The sequence below is a fragment of the Xyrauchen texanus genome, chromosome 17 (genome assembly GCF_025860055.1).
Source record: "Xyrauchen texanus isolate HMW12.3.18 chromosome 17, RBS_HiC_50CHRs, whole genome shotgun sequence".
Lineage (NCBI taxonomy): Eukaryota > Metazoa > Chordata > Actinopteri > Cypriniformes > Catostomidae > Xyrauchen > Xyrauchen texanus.
The window spans coordinates 15,770,730-15,787,991 of record NC_068292.1 but is presented as its reverse complement, the minus strand read 5'-3'; the positions used below and the strand labels follow the sequence as shown (position 1 = coordinate 15,787,991).

Below are 17,262 nucleotides of genomic sequence, written 5' to 3'. Positions count from 1 at the left end.
CACTGACTTTCAATATCTCATAACTGACAAAAGCTCACATACAGATGAAGTTATCAAATTTATTATGTTAAATATTTATTTTAGAGCTTGAATTGATCATTAAGAATGACTATTTATCAAAATAGACAATTCAAAATAATCTTTAACTAGTGCTCATCGTTACTGTGCGACTTCAAGCGCTGTGTATAATCTGTAGAATTGTAGAATCTTGCAATATTGACGAGAGAGGGATCCCTTCTAGATACGACCATTCTAAACTAAAGAGCAGTGCGGATGTGTAAAGAGCTATCCACCTTTTTCCTGAATGTGGAAGTGTTCCACGATTGGATTGTTTTCAATTTACGGTCTCCAGTGTTTTCTCTCGCATCAAAGTGTATTCTTAGCTGGTAATGTAATATTTAAGGTATTACCTTTGTAAAAATGGTCAAAAAACATTCTTCACAGAGTACAGATGACCATATATATATACACATACCCCCAATGCCCAACTCAAGCCGGGGCAACATCTGGCATGCCAACCCTGTGATTAGCGGCCGACCCGCTCTACCACCTGAGCCACAGCCGCTGCCATTTTACATGGCAGCCCCCATGTGCGGACCCTCTCCATGTAGAATAAAACAGCTTTTATAAGGTTACTGATATGACTTGAGTCTTCATTTTAATGTGAGTTTAAGAATTCTTAAGGAGTACAGCTTTTTTAATGAGGAAAGAATTACTTGGTGCACCTTTAATTTCTGGTTTTTAAACATCATTCCTTATGGCCTGAACATTTGAATACATCCACATATGATCTGTTAGAACACTGATGACACATATCTGTTTAGTATCCAGCTAAGGTATGACCGTGACAGGACAGAAGTGATTGGTGTAAATTATGGCACTCTAATGGAGATGACACTCCTTGACAATGAATCCATCATTCAGGTGTCTGGAAAGTATGACAATGGGTACATCTATGAGTTGATGTTTGTCACCAATCATGGGCGATCATTTAAAGTGGGGCAGCCTTCTGGAAAGTTCTACGTTACTCTAAAGAAGTTACACATTCTACAGTGTAATTAGACATTTTAACATTAGACGATACATTTCAATTTAAAATTTACAATGAAAAATGTATTTAATTACAGTAATTAACTACTTGGTAATGCATTACACACAACCCTGTTCCTCAGTTGTCGACAGAATGGCAATGGCATCACCTCCGTTGGTGCCCACTGGGCTGTGTACTACACCAATGAACCACAGGAGGGCAGTGCTGCCCAACCTGTGTTATCCTTTGTCTGCTCAAAGTCAACATTAAGAAAACATCTAATGAAAAAAAAAAAGAATTCTGATCTGTTCACATGTGGATTAGTTTGCTTCACTTTCGACATAATTATTACTTGCTTAAAGGATTTTTTCTCTTCATTTTAGCATATAGTGTGCAAAATGGCTCATACAATCTCAGGATATTTGTCTCATTTTCAATAAATAAACATGTTCAGTATGTAAATCAGTATTGTATTAGTCATATCTCGATAACTATTATAAAGAACTCCTTTGTCAGACTCAATGTAAAAAAAAATCATCATGACGTTATAACATGTTGTTTCTACAAATTTGACTCATCACAATAATTTTTTGCCATTTTCTTCTTAATTTTATGAATTATTCATGATTTATTTAATTATTAAAATAACAAGTAAATACAGAGTTGTTGTAATGTGAAATAAACTTAATTGCATTGCAAGTTGTAACTTATGATGAAGGCCTACTTCAGTTTCAAACATGTCACATTTGCACATACTGTGAGTTTATTGTATGTTAATGCAGTGCCACAAAGAGTATTTGATATTTTTCTGAGAAATAAGTCATTTGAGAAGCAAGTCTGTTTTCAGCACAAAGTCTAAACTCAGTTCCTGCATTTGCAGGTTAGATATTCCACCACTGGACATTAATAAAGTTAATGTCCAAACTCTGATAATATAGTGGAACATGAAATTATGCCCCTGACGAGCTGTGTTTTAGCAGTTTTAAGAAACAATTTTTTATGAGATTTGTGTTAAACTTTTTAGAAGTTGTAATTGATTTCTCCATTATTATTATTATTAATATTGTTATTATTATTGCTACTATTAATATTATTATTGTTTATATTTACAATTGCATTTATGATCTAATTTGTGTTAGTCATTTTCTGCCTGTTGTCTTAAGAGTGATTTTAAAGTCACAGCAAAATGTGGTCAGTGAAAGAAGTTGTAAAGGGTAAAATTGTAGAGTTTTTTGGAGGTTATTTCATAATTTTCTTTTTTGTATTGTTATTATATTGTCGTTTCATTTGAAGATCAATTTGAATTAAGAAAAGGAAAGATCAATATCGACGTAGAAGTTAAGTTTGCGAAAATATAAAAAAAAAATCCCATGATCCACAGCCTAATCTGGAAGGCTGATACAATCACTGTTAAAACTAGCCATGATTTGTGTCACTTGATCAATACGTTTAAATATACTTACATTCTCTATCATTTTAACAGAGCCTAAATTCAAATCCTGAACCATATAAACCTTATTCATGCTAGCACCATTTTATTTCTCCCAATTTGCTAATTCAAGTAAGAAACTTGATTGTTTTCCTGAACAGCACAGAAACGAGATAACGGCCCGAATTCATAAATATTTTCATCTTATCACTAGGAGTTCTCCAAAGAGTTCCTACCATAGGGTCTTTGCTAATAAGCTATTCACAAAACTGCTAAGAGCAAGTTTGACTTAGAATTCTGTAAGATTAATGGTGCGTTCAGACCAGAGGCACCGAGAGCATCAAATTGACCGGAAGTAAATAATTTTCTATGGCAGCCATCGTCTCTCGGCGGCAAGAAGTGGCGTGGCGCGTCTTGGCCGATGTAGGCATCAGAGGAAAGTTCAAGTGCAGGCAACATTATGGTAGTGAGCTTTGATGCAGTTCGGTGGCAACCTACTGGAGTATAGAAGTGCTCCGCTCTAGTGAAGTCTAGAGAACACAACAGTTACACTTTGGTTCCCACCAAACATTAGTTCCGAAGAGAAAATGGTTATTGCCGTGGCGGATTTTCCCGTAATATATGATCTGTCTCTTTTTGCTTACAGGGATATAAAAAAACATATCCAAAAACAATGCATGGACAAAGGTGTCTAAAAATGTTGGTGTGCTAGGTTGATGAAGTGCATATTAAGGAATCCACTTAGGAAGCGTTTTCAGAGCTTCGTCGAGCCACAGATTTATCTCTCCGTGCGACCAAGCAGACGGCTTGCGCTATCGGCTGTTCAATGGCTGCTTTGGTCAGCATGGAGAGGCATCTGTGGCTAAATCTTTTGGTATTAAGGATAAGGACAGAGTTTTCATTCTTGATGCCACAATTTCACCTTCTGGCCTGTTTGGTGACTCTATGAATACAGTCATTACCAGGTTTCGGGAGTTAAAAAGAAACAAGGAAGCGTTTGTGCAATTCCTTCCTCGCTGTACTCAGAGGGAGCTGCTGTCGGCCACCCAGCTTCCCCCCGGTCCTTCCAGAAGGGAGGTCCAAAAGCAGAGCGTGGCTAGTCGCGCTACCCCTCGCAAAAAGTGGGTATCGGCTCACCGCCCTCAGCAGCCTCCAAAGCAAGACCACAGGACCTTTATTTCTAAAAAGAGAAAGACCTCATGGTCTTGCGCCCAGCCTTGTGGGGGTAGCCCCCCCTTGGGACAGCACGCAAAATATCTGCCGGCACCTTCCCGACACCCCCACGGAACCTCTCTATTCCTGCCACCTTCGGTGTTTCAGGAGCTAGAAGTTTCCAGTGAAATGTTGGGTGTTCTGTTGCTTCTAATTGTCACCCAGGATGCGGAACATCCGACATTCCCTCAATGGGAAGTATCAAAATCAGAGAACCTGTAGCTTGAAAGCTGCCGCCGAGTTTTTCTACCTGGGTCCTAAAGACAGTAAAAAAGGTTTAAGATTTCTATTCTTTGCCGTCTTCCGCTGCAGGGATGTAGTACTGGCTCTATTACAACTCCGGGGCTTCTGCATTTTGATTTATATAGATGACTGGCTGATTCAAGCACAGTCATGAGAACTGGCATTACAGCACAGGAATATTGTCTTAGCTCACCTGGTTGCTTCGGTGTTTAAAGTCAATGCCAAGAAAAGCATTCTCTCCTTCCCAGACAACAACGTATTTAGGGATCATATGGAATTCGATCATGATGCGGGTACAGCTATCTCCCGATAGAATTGAGACCATTTAGAATACCCTGAGCAAAGTCAGAATAGACCAAACTTTTACTGTTCTTCAGTATCAGTGGATGTTAGGTCTCATGGCGTCTGCGTCCTCTGTGATTCCTATGGGCTGTCTGCATATGAGACTGTGGCAGGGCAGAGGGCGGGGCCGGGTCATGATCCTACACACCCGGTCCCGTATTAGGCTAATTATGCCTCCGTGAGGGTTAACAATATCTCTCTCCCGCACGATCCTCTGCAGTCGACCTTTAACCCTCACGGAGGCATAATTAGCCTAATACGGGACCGGGTGTGTAGAATCACGACCCGGCCATGCCCTCCACCCTGCCACATTCCTCCCTCATTCTCCCCCGGCCTGACGTACACCCCCCCTGTTTCCCTGGGGGTGGGCTTGCTTTACGTCTAGTCTGCCGGCAGGTCATCACCATCTACCTGGACGAGGGAGGGGACAAGGGGAGGGAAACAGAAATAATTAAAATGGGGGGGTGGTACTTCCTGTAACAGTGTAGTACCCCCCAAAACACTGTAAAATTGAAAAGAGGGTAAAGGTCAACGCAGAGCGACAGTGAGAGAGCGAGAGGAGAGAGAGATAAAAAAAAACTCGCCGGTTCTCCGATACGCCGCAGCTTGTTCCTCTGCCACTACTCCATCCTCTATCGGACGACAGGCGCGCCTCTCCGGGACTCAGGCAGTCCACCAGCCCCTGAGGTTCTTGTGGAACAGAATGGTTCTCCCTCGCCCCTGGCAGCGGTTCTCCAGCTCCAGGCGGTCGCCAGTGAGCCCCTCCCCGCTCGCGGTCGGCGATCTTAAACCCCGCCATGTTTCAGGGGCCGGTAGGTGACTCCTACACCCCTGGCAGTGGCCCTGACCGCTCCAGGCAGTCGGTTAGGAGTCCCTTCTCCCCTTGTGGTCGGTGGCCATCGTCCTCTTTCAGGCGGCTGGGCTCCTCGTCCCCCGGCAGATGACCGTGGCTGCTCCGTTGGGGTGGACGGTAGTGGCGAGAACTCTACTACGGCGTATCCGTCCTCCTTCCCGGGTTTCGGCACCAGTGTAAAGGGATCAATGCAAAGGAGGAGGCGAGAACCAGCTTGATAATATAAATAATAGTTTAATGATAAACTTAAAAGAAGACACAAACACACATGACGGACATGTCAGTTAACGATCTCTCTCTCCCGCACGATCCTCTGCAGTCAACCTTTAACCCTCACGGAGGCATAATTAGCCTAATACGGGACCGGGTGTGTAGGATCACGACCCGGCCCCGCCCTCCGCCCTGCCACAGAGACCATTTCAATTGTGGCTCAAAGCCAGGGGCTCACCCAAGGGCGAATCCCCGAAGGCAGATAAGGGTTACGCGCCACAAGCTACGTACCCTTTCTATGTGGTTCAGATCCCGGCTCCTCGCTTTGGGTCCAATTCTAGGTGCGTCTTGCAATTGCAGATTTTTAACGACGGAAGCCTCCCTGAGAGATCTGCCTCCCAGAGAGATCTGTTGGGCTGGGGATTGGTCTTAAGTATTTGTCCAGCTCAAGGAGCATGGGAGGCCCATCAGCTCGATTGGCACATCAAATATGTCGAAGTTGATGGTTGTATTTCTGGCCCTGAAATACTTCCTCCAGCCTTTGAGAGGCTGCCATATCCTGGTGCTAGTGGACAACACAACGGCAGTCTCTATCATAAACCATCACGGAGGTCTACAGTCACGCCAGTTAAACAGACTGGCATGACAGATTCTCTTTTGGGCCCAGGGCAAGCTCCTGTCACACGGAGCAGTATATATCCCTGGATGTCTGAATGTGGGAGTGGACATATTGTCCAGACAAAAAATACAGATGGGAGGATGGAAAATCCACCCGAGGTAGTTAAACAAATATAGCTAAGATTTTACGAAGCAGAAGTAGACATCTTCACCTCATAACAGACCCTCAAAATGTCCCCTCTACTTTGACTCTCTGAGTCATCCAGCCCCCCTGGGTCTGGACGCAATGGCACATACATGGCCCAAAATGCGCCTGTATGCATTCCCTCCAGTTTCTCCCGGGTGTTCTAGCCAGAGTTTGCCAAAAACGGTCTTGCCTCCGACTGATGGTGCCACTATAGATAATAGCTCTTCTCAAAGGTCCGCCTTGGGCGATACTGATAAGGAGGGACCTTTTGTCTCAAGTGCAGAGGACAATATTTCATCCCCGGCCTGAGTTGAACCTTCATGTTTGGCCCCTGAAGGGTACCAACTGAGGTACACTGGGTTTTCACCTGAAGCGATTGAGACCATTCTGAGTGCTAGGGCTCCTTCTACTAGAACTTATGCCAATAAATTGGGTGTCTTTGAAAGGTGTACTACACGTAATACAGATCCATTTAACTGCCAGATTGCTTCAATTCTGCACTTTCTGCAGGAAAAATTATCAGCAGGCACATACCCCGCCACTCTCAGGGTTTATATGGCCACTGTATCGGCTTGCCACGCCTTAATCGACGGAGTGCTTCTAGGGAAGCATCCTTTGCTCACTTGCTTTGGTCATGAAGAGGCCTCCCGTTAGGACCAGGATCACTTCATGGGACTTAGCTATAGTCCTTGAGGGTCTGGTTGAGACCCCCTTTGAATTGAGTCAGTGTCTGACAAGCTCCTGACTCTAAAGATGGTTTTTCTTATGGATGCGGCAGGCTGGTCCTCTCCGCACACATTTATAAGGTTTTATAGTTTGGATGTTCATGTCCATCTAGGCTCTTATATCCTTGAGTCAACATCACAAGCTCATGTCTGAGACCTCTCGTGCACTTGTGAGCGTACGCAACACAACCATAAGGGATCCAGACATCCACAGTGCGGCGTGTGGGTATTCTCGTTCCCAAAGCTCTGAATCAAGCACAGCATTAAGTGCAGCTTTTGATAAGGGAACGTCTTGGGTTACTTTGCCGTAACCCTTGTTCCCTGAAAAAGCGGAATAAGATGCTGCGCTTCATTGCAGCACTGAGGATGTCCCAAGACTGCTCTTCAGACAAATACCTGACGATGCACCTGTGGCGCATCTATTTATAGCCCTAGAACTGGAGCATTCTGATGATGTCACCAACAGAGGCTATAAATTCTACTCAATTTCTGCTGGTCACTCCTAAAAGACATTCCCAAAGGGCTGAATCGCATACTGCGGGCATATGTACTGCAAGGACGCACTTCTCGGCCGGTAAAAAATACAGTGCTGAGGAAAATGAGAGAGTTACTAAAGATGACGCATTACACCTATCCTACCATTTTAAGAGTAACATTTCCATATCTAACAGACACTCCGATGGGCTTAACCAGAAGTCTAGCTCCAAGATAAACTTGTGGGGAATGCAATGACCACTATGAGGAAATATGTCTGTCTGTCACTTTTCCACAGTTCTTAATTTACTGGTATTTCTAGCTTTTCAAGTGCCTTTCTTGTCATTGATAGCTTACTTCCCTCGTTATGAACGGTATGTACTGTGTTTACACATGATCGCCACAGATCATTTTCACAAGCAAATGAGCTTTGCAGCAAACTTGTTGACAAAGGAGGTTCACCACTACCTACAAGAGCTGCAAACTTCTGGCAGTCATCTGCGGCATTTACGAGTATTGCAATAAACAGCTTTCTATAGTGTCCATGTAAGCACATTGAGGCCCTATTTTAATTAAAGGATACCAATTTGGCCATTCGAACACTTCCAGTGGCTTATCCTCCTGTTAGCAGTTTACTGATGCATCAGCAATCCAGTTCTATATTATAGATCAGTGGCAAAAACTAGTGTTCTTCCCTGTTTTTCCCATTCATTTGAAAGACCTACCATTATTTAAAGAAATACAAATTGGCAGCAGTATCAATTTACAAATCAATACAAAAGTTTCTCCATCTTTTGCCTTATGCCACTGAAGGGGGAAGGTCAAAAATTCCTTGTCTCTTCAGTTATATCGATACATATATAAAGATGTATTGATCACTATGTATCTATATTCTGTTGCTTAAACTTATTTAATAAAGTGATGAATTAACTATATGCATTCGCACATAATCAATTTTATTTTTCTTATGCATAACTGAAATATACTTCGAATCATATGTGTGTTAAGAGTTAATTTTTGATTTCATGCACATTCCTTGAAGCCTCTCTCTCTGTTCTGCACGGAGGCTGACTTGAAGGTCGTCTTGGGAATAAGCTTGAGATGAGACACCAGGGGAATGTTAAACATATGTTCCAGATGTATTCTGTGGTTGATTTTTACCTGTCCATGACTAATTATATGATTTAAAATCCTATGTAATAGCACTTGAATAAGTAGAAGTGTAAATTTTCTCTTATTATTTCTTTCCTCTCCTTTGCCTGAGGGGTGAATATTTCTTATCTCACTGTTTTGGTTAAAATGACCTGATAAATGTGTGCTCTGGTTCCCTTGTGCGCAGAGAAACACTGTCGTTCGTCAGTGTTTCGTGTGTGCGTATTGACCTTCTACCCAGGTTTTGAACCCAGGGAGACACAGCAGGCAGACTTCGAAGACGCCCGAGACCATCTGCGAGGTCACTTCAGATGTAAATCTCGAGCCAGGACGACAATTGCGCTGATTAATGTTGATGTGCTATAGCTATCTATATGTTGTGACTTTATGCTCTGTTAGCCAATCAGGAGTTAAATAATAGAATATACGTCCTTGCAAATGGTATAATTGATGTAAAATTTTGTGTAAGGTATGAGTTAGCTTTCGATCTCCTCGTGAGACTTTGCCTCTGGCTGTACCAATTTCACTGCAAACTATTCTTCAGTAAATTTTGGATTCTTTGATTGAACTTCTGACTCCTGGATTTCTTTCTCCATATCTGATCCGGGTCATAACTGTTATACCCCTAACAACACAGTGCTGCACACCGAAGATATATGGGTTTTGGCCATCATACAAAGATGTCACATTAATAAGGTAAATGGCAGCCAAATATCCACTTTTTCTGAATGCTAAAGTGTGCCACAATTCATAACAGAAGCCTGTTGTGAATTTTTTTGGATATGGACCTAGGTTGTTGTTCTCTGTCTAGATTATGATCGTATTGGTATTTTTTATTTTGCTTCTTCTGGAAACCTTAAGCAGAAAACAGTCCAGCGGTAATTAGAATCATCATGGCAGGGTCAAGTGTTTGGAAAACTGTGGACATGGAATGTTTCTCTTCATAATGAGTAGGTAACTATGGTAAATGGAAGTGCAACGTAGTGCAGTGTAGTTCTAGCGGGAAGACTAGCAGCTGTACATCATCACTTAATTAGCAAGGTAATTCCCAGCCAATCGCATGTAAGCCATTGCTTTATAAGTCTGCTCACAATCTATCACATTGCTGTTTCAGTGCGCTAAAACACAGGCAACCTCCGCCACCCCACCACCACCAGCTGAGCCCTGTCCCGCACGGGGGTAGGCTCCTCGCCCCTGCCTCCTATCTCCGGCAGGATATGACGGTTCCGGGCACAACTCCCTCGGATCGCCGGATGGGGCCTACGCCAAAGAGAGAGACATTACTTTTTTTACATTTATCAAATAAATGGCATCTTAAACTTCACTCAAGCCTGCGTGTCTTCCCGATAGAACTGGTATCTTTCCTGATTATGTCTATGATGGAGAACATTGCTTTTATAATGGTGGTTATTATTGTTGATTCTAATGTTTCTATTAAATCATACATTTTAGTCCTGTGTAACAAAAAATACAGATGGGAGAATGGAAACTCCACCCGAGGTAGTTAAACAAATATAGCTTTTACGAAGCAGAAGTAGACATCTTCACCTCATAACAGACCCTCAAAATGTCCCCTCTACTTTGACTCTCTGAGTCGTCCAGCCCCCCTGGGTCTGGACGCAATGGCACATACATGGTCCAAAATGCGCCTGTATGCATTCCCTCCAGTTTCTCCCGGGTGTTCTAGCCAGAGTTTGCCAACAACGGTCTTGCCTCCGACTGATGGTGCCACTATAGATAATAGCTCTTCTCAAAGGTCCGCCTTGGGCGATACTGATAAGGAGGGACCTTTTGTCTCAAGTGCAGGGGACAATATTTCATCCCCGGCCTGAGTTGAACCTTCATGTTTGGACCCTGAAGGGTACCAACTGAGGTACACTGGGTTTTCACCTGAAGCGATTGAGACCATTCTGAGTGCTAGGGCTCCTTCTACTAGAACTTATGCCAATAAATTGGGTGTCTTTGAAAGGTGTACTACACGTAATACAGATCCATTTAACTGCCAGATTGCTTCAATTCTGCACTTTCTGCAGGAAAAATTATCAGCAGGCACATACCCCGCCACTCTCAGGGTTTATATGGCCACTGTATCGGCTTGCCACGCCTTAATCGACGGAGTGCCTCTAGGGAAGCATCCTTTGCTCACTTGCTTTGGTCATGGAGAGGCCTCCCGTTAGGACCAGGATCACTTCATGGGACTTAGCTATAGTCCTTGAGGGTCTGGTTGAGACCCCCTTTGAATTGAGTCAGTGTCTGACAAGCTCCTGACTCTAAAGATGGTTTTTCTTATGGATGCGGCAGGCTGGTCCTCTCCGCACACATTCATAAGGTTTTATAGTTTGGATGTTCATGTCCATCTAGGCTCTTATATCCTTGAGTCAACATCACAAGCTCATGTCTGAGACCTCTCGTGCACTTGTCAGCGTACGCAACACAACCATAAGGGGTCCAGACATCCACAGTGCGGCGCGTGGGTATTCTCGTTCCCAAAGCTCTGAATCAAGCAAAGCATTAAGTGCAGCTTTTGATAAGGGAATGTCTTGGGTTACTTTGCTGTAACCCTTGTTCCCTGAAAAAGCGGAATGAGATGCTGCGCTTCATTGCAGCACTGAGGATGTCCCAAGACTGCTCTTCAGACAAATACCTGATGATGCACCTGTGGCGCATCTATTTATAGCCCTAGAACTGGAGCATTCTGATGATGTCACCAACAGAGGCTATAAATTCTACTCAATTTCATTGACGTGTTGCACACATATTCACAGCTGGTCACTCCTAAAAGACATTCCCAAAGGGCTGAATCGCATACTCTGTGCGTTTATGTACTGCAAGGACGCACTTCTCGGCCGGTAAAAAATACAGTGCTGAGGAAAATGAGAGAGTTACTAAAGATGACGCATTACACCTATCCTACCATTTTAAGAGTAACATTTCCATATCTAACAGACACTCCGATGGGCTTAACCAGAAGTCTAGTTCCAAGGTAAACTTGTGGGGAATGCAATGATCACTATGAGGAAATATTTCTGTCTGTCACTTTTCCACAGTTCTTAATTTACTGGTATTTCTAGCTTTTCAAGTGCCTTTCTTGTTATTGATAGCTTACTTCCCTCGTTATGAACGGTATGTACTGTGTTTACACATTATCGCCACAGATCATTTTCACAAGCAAATGAGCTTTGCAGCAAACTTGTTGACAAAGGAGGTTCAACACTACCTACAAGAGCTGCAGACTTCTGGCAGTCATCTGCGGCATTTACGAGTATTGCAATAAACAGCTTTCTATAGTGTCCATGTAAGCACATTGAGGCCCTATTTTAATTAAGGGATACCAATTTGGCCATTCGAACACTTCCAGTGGCTTATCCTCCTGTTAGCAGTTTACTGATGCATCAGCAATCCAGTTCTATATTATAGATCAGTGGCAAAAACTAGTGTTCTTCCCTGTTTTTCCCATTCATTTGAAAGACCTACCATTATTTAAAGAAATACAAATTGGCAGCAGTATCAATTTATAAATCAATACAAAAGTTTCTCCATCTTTTGCCTTATGCCACAGTGCTGCACACCGAAGATATATGGGTTTTGGCCATCATACAAAGATGTCACATTAATAAGGTAAATGGCAGCCAAATATCCACTTTTTCTGAATGCTAAAGTGTGCCACAATTCATAACAGAAGCCTGTTGTGAATTTTTTTGGATATGGACCTAGGTTGTTGTTCTCTGTCTAGATTATGATCGTATTGGTATTTTTTATTTTGCTTCTTCTGGAAACCTTAAGCAGAAAACAGTCCAGCGGTAATTAGAATCATCATGGCAGGGTCAAGTGTTTGGAAAACTGTGGACATGGAATGTTTCTCTTCATAATGAGTAGGTAACTATGGTAAATGGAAGTGCAACGTAGTGCAGTGTAGTTCTAGCGGGAAGACTAGCAGCTGTACATCATCACTTCATTAGCGAGGTAATTCCTAGCCAATCGCATGTAAGCCATTGCTTTATAAGTCTGCTCACAATCTATCACATTGCTGTTTCAGTGCGCTAAAACACAGGCAACCTCCGCCACCCCACCACCACCAGCTGAGCCCTGTCCCATGACGGGGTAGGCTCCTCGCCCCTGCCTCCTATCTCCGGCAGGATATGACGGTTCCGGGCACAACTCCCTCAGATCGCCGGACGGGGCCTACGCCAAAGAGAGAGACATTACTCTTTTTTACATTTATCAAATAAATGGCATCTTAAACTTCACTCAAGCCTGCGTGTCTTCCCGATAGAACTGGTATCTTTCCTGATTATGTCTATGATGGAGAACATTGCTTTTATAATGGTGGTTATTATTGTTGATTCTAATGTTTCTATTAAATCATACATTTTAGTCCTGTGTAACAAAAAATACAGATGGGAGAATGGAAACTCCACCCGAGGTAGTTAAACAAATATAGCTAAGATTTTACGAAGCAGAAGTAGACATCTTCACCTCATAACAGACCCTCAAAATGTCCCCTCTACTTTGACTCTCTGAGTCATCCAGCCGCCCTGGGTCTGGACTAGGGCTGTGCAATTAATCGCAATCGCAAAACAATCGCGATTTGAGCACATGCGATTTCTAAACCGCATAAGGCTGCGATTTTATTAATTAATTTATATTTACATTCTTGTGCGCAAGATGTTAACCAATCAGAGCCCACTCAGCGCACCGCTCAAATTACGACTGAGCTGAGCGGGAGAAGTTGCAGAATAGGCGAGCGGGAGAAAAGAATGTAAAATATGGATGTGGGTTAGAATGATTTGGTGCCAAAGAGAAATTCAACATCAATCGTTTGGGAGTATTTTGGATTCAGGAGAGGATGTGTCACAGAGCAAGGTAATTTGCAAGACCTGTGAAACGATTATTGCGACGAAGCGGGGCAATACTACAAACCTGTTTCAACACTTAAAACAGCGCCATAAAAAGCTCTATGATCAATGCATGTCGACAAAGTCCAGCGAAACTGACAAAAGCACACCTCAAAGCCAGCCAACTGAACAAGTATCCATCGTTCAAGCATTTGCAAGCGTCACGCCTTATGAGAAAGGATCAAAACGGCACAAAGAAATCACAGACGCAATCACAAATCATATATGCAAAGACATGGTGCCTGCGTACATCGTCAGTAAAGACGGCTTCCGAAGACTAATTCAAACACTGGACAAAAGATACCAGCTGCCGTCTCGCACTCATTTCACACGGGTTGCTATTCCCGAAATGTATGAGAAATGTAAGGTGGGCGTTGAATACGAGCTTAAAAAGGTGAAATTCTACGCCACGACCACAGATATGTGGTCCAGCAGAACGATGGAGCCGTATATGAGTTTAACGGTCCATTATATCAATGACAACTATGAAATAAAAAGTCGATGCTTGCAAACAGCATACTTTCCAGAAAATCACACTGGAGAAAATATCTCTCACGGTTTAAAAGAAGCTTTAGCATCATGGGGACTTTGTGAAGATCAACAAGTGTCTATCACCACAGACAATGGATCTAATATAGTGAAGGCTGTCACTTTGAACAACTGGACACGATTGCAGTGCTTCGGACACAGACTACATTTGGCAATTGGTAAGTTAGAGTTTATTGTACATTATATATTTATACTTTACATATTAAGAATATTACTTTGTAGGGCATATTTTTAATTAATAAACTAATTGTGCAAAGATGTTTAATATAAAAATGTATTATAATGTTATGTACTTTAGTATTTTTAACTTGACAATAGTTGGGAAAACTTTACAATAAGGTGATATTTGTTAACAGTAGTAATTAAATACATTAGCTAACAATGAACAATTTAGTTTTTCAGCATTTATTAATTATTGTTAATGTTAGTTCGTGTCAATAGTATGTAACAACTAATACAGCATTTATTAATGTTAGTTCATGTTCATTTTAGCATACTAATACATTAAATACAAATTCACACTAGTTATTCATGTTAGTTCATGGTGCATTAACTAATGTTAACAGTGACAACGTTTGATTTTAATAATGTATTAGTAAATCCTAAAATTAACATGAATTAACATTAATAAATGCTGTATTAGTATTGTTCATTGTTAGTTCATTTTAGCTAATGCGTTAAAGGTGCAGTGTGTGATTTTTAGCGGCATCTATCTAGTGGTGAGATTTGCGAATTGCAAACAGAAAGCCACTTACGGCCTATCCCTCCCTTCTCAAAATCTAAGGAGAAGCTACGGTGGCCGACGTAACCAGCAGCACATATCTCCCCCCCACATAGCAAACTCTGTAGCGCTGTGTGTTCGCTGTCGGCTACGGTAGAAACATGACGTCACAATATGTCGACCTTCATTTAAGGGGGGTGCCCGCCCTTATGTAGATATAAATGACTCATTCTAAGGTAATAAAAACATAACGGTTCATTAAGTAAGGTCTTTATACACCACTGAAAACATAGTTATGGATCTTATATTGCATTTCTGTCAATAGATCCTCAGAAATAATACACATTGCACCTTTAACTAATTGTTGACAAATAGCACCTTATTGTAAAGTATTACCCAATAGTTATATTTAAATGCATGCAATACTTACAATATTACACATTTTCATCATGTTTTGCAATTATTTCTTTTAAGAAAATGCAATCAAGGATGAACCTTGCATTTCCCGAGCCAACGGCTTGTGCAAAAAGATTGTGGGACATTTTTCCCACAGTTGGAAAAAAAGATGATGTTAGCCGAAGCCCAGGAAGAACTTCAGCTTCCCCAACATGCCCTCATAACATCATGCCCGACAAGATGGGGCTCAATGCAACAAATGATAGACAGGGTTTTGGAGCAACAGAAGGCATTGTCTCAGGTCCTTTCAGCTGACCGTAAAACAAGACACCTAGTACCACAATGGCAAGACACAGATGTTCTAGAATCTGTAAGTAAGGCACTGGGTCCACTTCAGGAGTTCACGGATGCCCTTTCCAGTGAAAACTACATCAGTGTATCCTACGTTAAACCAGTTCTTCATCTGTTGAACACCAAGATACTTGCAGTGAAGAATGAAGATACTGACCTGACAAAGACTATAAAATCAAAAATTCTTAACTACATCAACAAACATTATGAGGATGAAACTACCCAAGAGCTTCTGGACATAGCAACATTTTTGGATCCAAGATTCAAAACCAGCTACACTGATGAGGATAAACTTCCAAACATTAAGGCCAGGGTCATGTCTGATATGGATACGAGTTCCCACAAGGTGAGTTAATTTATGTAAACTGGATGAAACTGTCATCTCTTAAGATAAACACTCTTTTTATGACTTTTTAATATTTACCTGTAATATTATTTCTGCTCTGTATGTCAAGGATACATCTGAATCTGGGAGTAGCACAAGCAGAGAGAATCCTGACATCGATCTACCTCCACCAGGCAAAAAAGCAAGGAAGTCCTTAGGAAGCTTCTTTAAAACGACATCAGCCATGCCAGCAGCTCTGCAACTTGAAGAAGCCATAGCCTCTGAGCTAAATAGCTACCTGCTTTCTCCATCCATTGACAGTGAGGAAGATCCTCTGAAATGGTGGAGACTCCATCAGATAAATTTCCCAAGAATGAGCAGGGTTGCACAAAAGTATCTTTGTATTCCTGCCACCAGCTCACCTTCAGAGAGAGTGTTTAGTACTGGGGGAAATGTGGTGACATGTCACCGTTCAAGCTTAAAACCAGAAATGGTGGACATGCTGGTTTTCCTTGCAAAAAACCTTTAAGACATACCTGTCAACATTTGGTTTTCAAAATCCGGGAGATTTTTTTTGGGGGGGTTGTTATGAGCCTACCTCTTCATGCTGTAAGAGGTAGGCTCATGCTGTTAAGTGTACTGCACGTGTTAAGTGTATTATTTACATTGCAATACCCATAAATGAAAACATAACTTAATTTATTAATATTTCTTAATTTTTTTATTTGTCATTTTATTACAACAAAACATCACAGTTTTTAACACTGGTACAAACACATAACACTGTGGTACAAACTAATTTAACACATTTATTTACAGTTCATTCCTTGAGCATCAATAACTGTCTCTCTTTTGTAAACATAAGTACAGTATGTTTTGTAAACATGAATATTGTGCTCACTTTTTTTTTGAAGTGTTGTAATTGTATGTGGCAGATTTTGCTGCTCTCAGTGCCCTCTTGGACGGAGTGTATTTTGAAACCAAACCGGTGTGGTTTATTTTGCAGGATAGGAGAGAGCAAAGAGTGCAGTTATTCATGCTCATGCGATTTTCTGTAACTCTCTGTCTGTCCTTTCGTGATGAAGGATGAGATCGCCTGTGTGCCCTATACTTGCCTCTTCTGCGCTGATGGTGCCGCTGTGTTTTAATGTGCTGGCTAATGTCATTTTTCCGCCGTGGCCTACATTAAAATCAATGCGACATACCTTACAAAAAGCGTGGAGGTTGTCTATATGACTGGGTAAGATGCACGTACATTGTTAGCGTCCAACATTGTTGAAATTTACAATTGTACTTCAGTTTCTTTGCGGGGACACCGCCTTCACCTGCCATCATGTCTATCGGCTCGCTTTGGGTTAAACTTTCCGCGACTGCGCAACTGGGTTATACTAGGTTGCCAGGTTGAGGTGACAAATGGGTTGAAATTGTAAATGGTGTGTGTGGATTGTGTGAATATAATGCATTTAATACAATCTGGCAACTGATCAACATTAGACAAACATATTGGTCCGATTAATAATAATAATCGGCGATTATTCATAAAGGAGTTT

At 41.9% G+C, this 17,262-nt stretch overlaps 1 long non-coding RNA gene across 1 annotated transcript in view; it reads right to left on the bottom strand.

Moving 5' to 3' along the window:
- LOC127658181 (uncharacterized) overlaps positions 1-16,218 on the bottom strand; it is a 29,954-nt gene extending 13,736 nt beyond the window's left edge. Inside the window, exon 1 of the long non-coding RNA XR_007972367.1 lies at positions 15,812-16,218. This is a non-coding gene — a long non-coding RNA (uncharacterized LOC127658181). The remainder of the gene's footprint in view (positions 1-15,811) is intronic.
- Between the last annotated feature and the right edge of the window lie 1,044 nt (positions 16,219-17,262).